Below are 6,610 nucleotides of genomic sequence, written 5' to 3' on the forward strand. Positions count from 1 at the left end.
ACCGTCACCACCACCACCACCACCACCACCACCACCACCACCACCACCACCACCACCCGTATTTCTTGTCATTCAGGCAACAGTAGGATTGAGATGTTTCTTCACAAGCCTCACCCCCCTCATGCAACATAGCTGCCTCTATCTCTGTCTTACTCTAAGACAGCTTCACAAGGAAGGCCCCCACCTGCCCTTTGAAGTTACTTGAAATGCCAGTTTGTAGACTTAGAGCACCAAAGCCCCTCCCACCTCTGAGGCTCTGGGAGTCTATGCCTTAGAGAAGCGGATTCTGAACTGTGAATGGAAACAGTGAGTACCCTGCATTGGGATGAGAGACCCATGAGCCTTCAGTCCAGGATCCTAGATAGGGGACTGTGGCAGGGTGCCAGGGCCGGGCATCTGCCAGGCTTCGGGAGAACTCAAAACAACCTCCTTGTGCATCCTGTTTCTCTGGAGCTGCTGCTGCTGCCAGCAAGTGGGCACCATGCCCAAGCTTCAGTGGGCAGTGAGGGGGCTAGGTGGCCATCTGCCCTGTTGCCTAAACCAGTGGCCAGGGAAGATGGTGCCTGAGCTCAGATTGCCCTCTGCTGGGGAGTTGTAAAATGAGGCGCAGATGGCGCCCTTCTGCTTTCCTGCCACCTCCCAAGGAAGACTTGGACCTCTCCTTGTGGTTGGTATCCATGGTGGGGCCTCAGATCCAGGCCCACAGGCTGCATGACAGGATGCTGAGTCAGAGTCTCCCCCAAGTCCACCTCAGGTGTCACATCGTTAGTCAACAGTTGATTTTTTTTTTTTTAATTAGGCCTGTTTTTTTTCTCACTTCCTACGCTGGTTAGCTTGTCAACTTGACCATTGCTTTAGTTGTTTGGCAATAGGGAAACCCAGTTGAGAAAAATGCCTCCATCCAGGTTGATGTGAATGGGCCCGGCCTCTGGGGGATGGTGCTACCCCCGGGTAGAAGGTCTTGAGCTGTATCAGAAGGTAGGATGAACAGGCATGAGAAGCAAGCCAGCGAGCAGTCATCCTCCGTGGCCTCTGCTTCAGTTCCTGTCTCCAGGCACCCGCCCTGATGTCCCTCAGTGATAGAGTGTGACCTGAGAGCTGTAAGAGAAAATTAACTGTTTCTCCCCGAGTTGATTTTGGTCATGGTGTTCATCACAGCAATAGAAATCCCAAGGCATGAACTTTCCTAATCAGTAGTGAGCGCGGTCGTTAATCTTCTTTGTCAGATTGCGTAAATTTAGACTTACCATGGAATCACACACCCCTGGGTGTGTCTCTGAGGATGTCTCCAGAAAAGTTGAAATGGGTGGGGAAGACTTGCACCATCCCAAGGTCTGGGGTCCCAGACTGAATAAAATGGAGAACAATGAAGAAGGCAGGCTGAGTAGCAGCATTCCAGCTGTGGCTGTGTGAGCAACTCCAAGGGCAAGACTTGAAGTCACAGCCGAGACACAACCGTGAAGGCTTTTTATCACCTACAGGTAGGAGAGCATAGTGCTCCCCTCAAACAAACAAAGGGTGAGGAACTTTAGAGAGGCCTATACATACTCATATGGGGGGCACTTTGGAAAGGGTCCAAACCAATGCATGTTTAATTTAAGATACATACATCTGAGCGTGCTTAATTGGGGTCACAATTCAAGAAGACTACACGGCAGAAAAGCACTCCCCCCCCCCCCCGTGATGATGGAACTGTTGTAGAGGTGTCTGGAGATGCTCAGCAGGAACTGGAACTTTCTGGTCCCTTCCAGCTTCCACCATCACTCATCAACAACCCTGGTGTGCTAGAGGAGAGAAAGCAAAGGCAGAACCCCTTCCTCTTTTCCCCAGCCAGCTGACTGAGGCGCTCTTTAGCGTACTCTTCAATCACGGCGCACACGGCCCACCCGGTTTCATTATCTTGTCTTCTTTCTCTCATCCTTTCCACTCCTCTTTACATTTTGGTTTGTTTGTTTTAGAAAGGATCTCACGTCGTATCCTTGAATGGCCTGGAACTCAATGCGTAGACCAGGCTGGCCTAGAACTCACAGAGATCCACCTGCCTCTGCCTCCTCTGTACTGGGATTAAAGGTGCATAATACCATGTTCAGCCTCCTTTTACTTTTTAAAAATTTGTTAAATGACTTGTTTTTATTTCCTGTGCATTAGTGTTTTGCCTGAATGTATGTCTATGCGAATGTGCTGGATCCCCTGGAACTGGAGTTGTAGACCGTGTGAGCTGCCATGTGGGTGCTGGGAACTGAACCCAGTCCTCTGGAAGAGCAACCTGTGCTCATGACCACTGAGCCATCTCTCCTGTCCTCCTCTTTTCTTAATAACTTTCCATAGCTTTAACAATCACTAAATTCTGTGGACCTGAACAGTAGTATCTCAGTCAACTTTCCCTTCCCAGCTACTTTACTAGCCTCAATATTTTTACTTATTTATCTTTATCCTCACTCACCTTATTTTCTTCCCAGTCCTAACCTCATTAGCTAAAATCTGAGTCTATACCATACTATACTTGGTTATTTACCCTTCAACAGTTATGGCAGTTAGAGGAGCCACTGTTGTGAATTGGCCGGTATGACATTTGCATATTAGAAAGCAGCTGTGGTGGCCCTCCCAGTTAATGTCCTGTTCAAGTAGCAATACAGAGCTTGCACCAAGAAGCCTGAGTTCTTGGACTACTGAATGATTTTCTGAACTGTATACTCAACCACATCCAAACCCCACATGAACATTGTAAGTACTTCAACTGAAAAAAAAATAGAGCTGATTAAAAATTAAACCAAGAGGGCTGGAGAGATGGCTCAGTGGTTAAAAGCACTGACTGCTCTACCAGAGGTCTTGAGTTTAATTCCCAGCAACCCATGGTGGCTCACAGCCATCTATAATGAGATCTGGTGCCCTCTTCTGGAGTGCGGGCACACATGGAAGGAATGCTGTACACATAATAAATAAATCTTTAAAAATTAAACAGAGAAAAGAAATAAAACAAGATGCATAAATCTCATTAACATAAGAGACACATAAAACCCAAGACAGCATAACTCCTCCAGAAATTACTATTCCTATATAGCAATGTTATTTAGCAAGAATGAATTAGATGAGATCCCAGACAGAGAATTCAATGTCATAAGTATATTTGAAGAAATCAAAGAACGTAAACTTTTGCCTGAGAACACAAATAGCTGAATGAGGTAAGAAAGCGATGTAGGATGAAAGAGAGATTCAACAGAGAAATAGAAACACTGAGAAAAATCCAACCTGAAATACTAGAAATAGAGAACACGTGAAATCCAATTTAAAAACTCTGGGGAACGTCTCACCAGAAGAACCAATTAAGGAGAGAACAGAATACTGGAGCCCTTCAGCATGGTAAATGAACTGGACCAATCAAACAAGGACAATGATAAGCTAATAAGAAGGTGAGTGAGAATTCCAAGTCACCTACAGCACCATGAAAAAAACAAGTCTACTGATGACCCAGGTAGCAGAAGGAAAAGAGCATATTTCCAAAGGCATAGAAAACATTTTAAAAAGAGAATCATTACAGAAGCTGGAGAGAGAGAGAGAGACAGACAGGCAGACAGACAGACAGACAGAGAGAGATGGCTCTGTGGTTAAGAGCATGTATTATTCTTGCAAAAGACCAGGGTTCAGGTCCCAGCACCCACATGAGAACTCAAAACCATCTATAACTAATTCCAGGGAATCCAATGGCCTATTTTGATTTCTGTGGTCTTCTGCACACGTGATGTGGTACACACACATATATTACATAAATAAATAACTTTTAAAAAATAACAAAAATATCCTAGAGTTGGTAAAGGAGATGCAATCCAAACATAGGGGCATTTGAGACGCCAAACAGAGAAGGCCAAAAAAGAATTACCATCTCATATTGTAATTTTAATTAAAATACTAAATATACAGAACAAAGAAACCATATTGAAAGTAGCAAGATAGAAACATCAAGTCATATATAAAAGAAGGCCCATTAAAATAGTAGCAGATTTGTTAATACCTTAAAAGCCAGGATGGCCTGAACAGGTATTTCAAGATTCAGTTTTGAAAAACAAAAATTGCCAGCATGGACTATTATACCCAGCAAAACTAGCTATTTGGTATAGTTGAAGGAGAAATAAAAACTTTCTATGATAAAAATAGGCCAAGGAATTTACTTAGCACTACAGAAATACTTGAATGATCCCTTTGAACTGAAAAGAAATATTCATCATGAGATCACAGGAAAAAAATAAATCACACCAGAATAATAAAGTAAGAGAGAAAGAGGGGGGAAAACCACTACTATAGTGGTTTAAAAGAAAATGGCCCTCAAAGGGAGTGGGACTATTAGGAGGCATGGCCTTGTGGAGTAGGTGTGTTCTTGTAGGAAGTGTATCACTGTGGAGGCTGGCTTGGAGGTCTCATATATATATGCTCAAGATACCACCCAGTGTCTCAGACTACTTCCTGTTGCCTGCATATTACCATGTAGCAGCTCCTTCTCCAGCACCATGTGACCCTGCACACTGCTATACTCCCCACCATGATGATAATGGACTAAACTTCTGAAACTGTAAGCCACCACCTCAACTAAATGCTTTCCTTTATAAGAGTTGCCATGGTTGAGGCTGGAGAGATGGCTCTGTGGTTAAAAGCATTAGCTGCTCTTCCAGGGGTCCTGAGTTCAATTCCTGGCAACCACGTGGTGGCTCACAACCATCTGTAATGAGATCTGATGCCCTCTTCTGCTGTATATGAAGACAGAGCATTCATGTACAGAAAATATGTAAACAAATCTTAAAAAAAAAAAGACTTGCCATGGTTATTGGTTTGGTGTCTCTTCACAGTAATAGAAACCCTAAGACAACTACCAAATAAACAAAATGAAAAGAGTCCATACACACCTTTCAATAATAAGATTACTAATGGTCTCAATTTCTCAATATAGGAGGCCCCTCACCACAGAAGACAGCTACAACTTTAGCATGGAATCATGGGGAGACTGTTGTAAACAAATAAACCTAGAAACAAGCAGATGACGCTGTTTTAATAGCTACAAAATAGACTTCATACTGAAACAATGAGAAGACACAAAAGTCACTTCATACTGAAGAAGGGAATGACCTATCAGGGACATTACAACTGCTAAGCAGAAGTGCTCCGAACACAGGTGTGCCCAGTCTCCTGAAGTAGATACCATTAATAAAGCTGGTGCTAGCACAAGGAAGAAGTGATTCTGTGAAAAATGTAAACAAAATGTAGTATCTTTTCTATCAAAAGTTTAATTAGGACAAAACTCCATTAAAATGCGTTTTAAAGAAGCAACATGAAAAGAAAAAAATAAAAAAATAAAGAAGCAACATGGCAGAAACACAAGTTCCTTCAGGGACAACGCTTCTTAGAACCCAAAGATGTTCTCAAGGTAGCACTTTCTGCTTGGAATTGCATTCTGCTTGTTGGCTGCTTGTTGCTTTAAAACAGACAAATTCAGGAATGTGAGCCCAAGCTCACAGTGAGGGACAGGGCCCCTATGCTTGATTTGGCTATGCACCCCTTGAAAGAAAGAAATCTTTTTGCCTTGGATTGTGAGATCACTTTCTTGAGACCCCAGACCCAATTCTTACAACTACAAAATTCCATGGAACTTTCTTCAAAATGCCTCATATATTTGTACTCACAGCAAGTCTTTTTTATTATTATTATTATTGATTTTATTGAGCTCTACATTTTTCTCTGCTTCCCTCCCTGCCTCTCCCCTCCCCGTGGTAAAATGCTCCCAGTTAACTCAGGAGATCTTGTCTTTTCTACATCCCACATAGACTAGATCGTGTATGTCTCTCTTAGGGTCCTCATGGTTATCTAGGTTCTCTGGGATTGTGATTTGTAGGCTGGTTTTCTTTGCTTTATGTCTAAAAGCCATATGAATGAGTACATGTGATAATTGTCTTTCTGGGTCTGGGTCACCTCACTCAATATGATGTTTTCTAGCTCCATCCATTTGCCTGCAAATAAGACAAAAATTGGGAGTAAATGAAAAGTAGCTAAAAGTATATAATTACAAATTATTAAGTAATGAAAACTATTTTATTAGTTTCTTTTTTTTTTTTTAATTGAGTCAAAATATCTGACAGGATCACCTTGGAGGAAGAAAGGTTTATTTCCTCTGTTCGATGGGGGACAGGACATGGTGGCTGGGACTCCTTCTGTGGTGGTCCAAACTTGTGTTGTTATCTGTTCTGTTTTGTTTTGTTTTATTTTTCTCCATATACCAGAAAGCAAAGAGATAAAATCAGAAAGGTGAAGGAGGCTATGACCCTCAATGCCCCATAGCAACACACTTCCTCCAGCTAGACTCCAACTCCTAAAGGTTCCTCAGCCTCTCAGAACAGCGCCCCCATCTGGGGACCAAGTGAACACACACATGAGCCTGGGGGGGGGGGGACATTTTATGTTCGAACCATCACAAAGGGTAGTAGGTGTCTTTCCTCCCTACCCTTTCCAGAAGTTGCACCGAGAGGTACTGACGGTCCTTGGGCTGCATTCCATACAAGTTAGAACAGCCTGGATATGTGTGCTCTTACAGCGTCAGCGTGAATGACAATTAGAATAATATATTTGG

The 6,610-nt window shown here is 43.0% G+C and overlaps 1 protein-coding gene across 1 annotated transcript in view; it reads left to right on the top strand.

Annotated features, from left to right (window-relative positions):
- Positions 1-5,692, top strand: part of LOC113458106 — a 27,760-nt gene extending 22,068 nt beyond the window's left edge. The window contains exon 5 of the transcript XR_003378541.1: positions 4,940-5,692. The gene's annotated coding sequence lies outside the window, so the exon portion shown is untranslated. The remainder of the gene's footprint in view (positions 1-4,939) is intronic.
- Positions 5,693-6,610: the final 918 nt, after the last annotated feature.

Source organism: Microtus ochrogaster, unplaced genomic scaffold (assembly GCF_000317375.1).
Source record: "Microtus ochrogaster isolate Prairie Vole_2 unplaced genomic scaffold, MicOch1.0 UNK3, whole genome shotgun sequence".
In the NCBI taxonomy this organism is placed as follows: Eukaryota; Metazoa; Chordata; class Mammalia; order Rodentia; family Cricetidae; genus Microtus; species Microtus ochrogaster.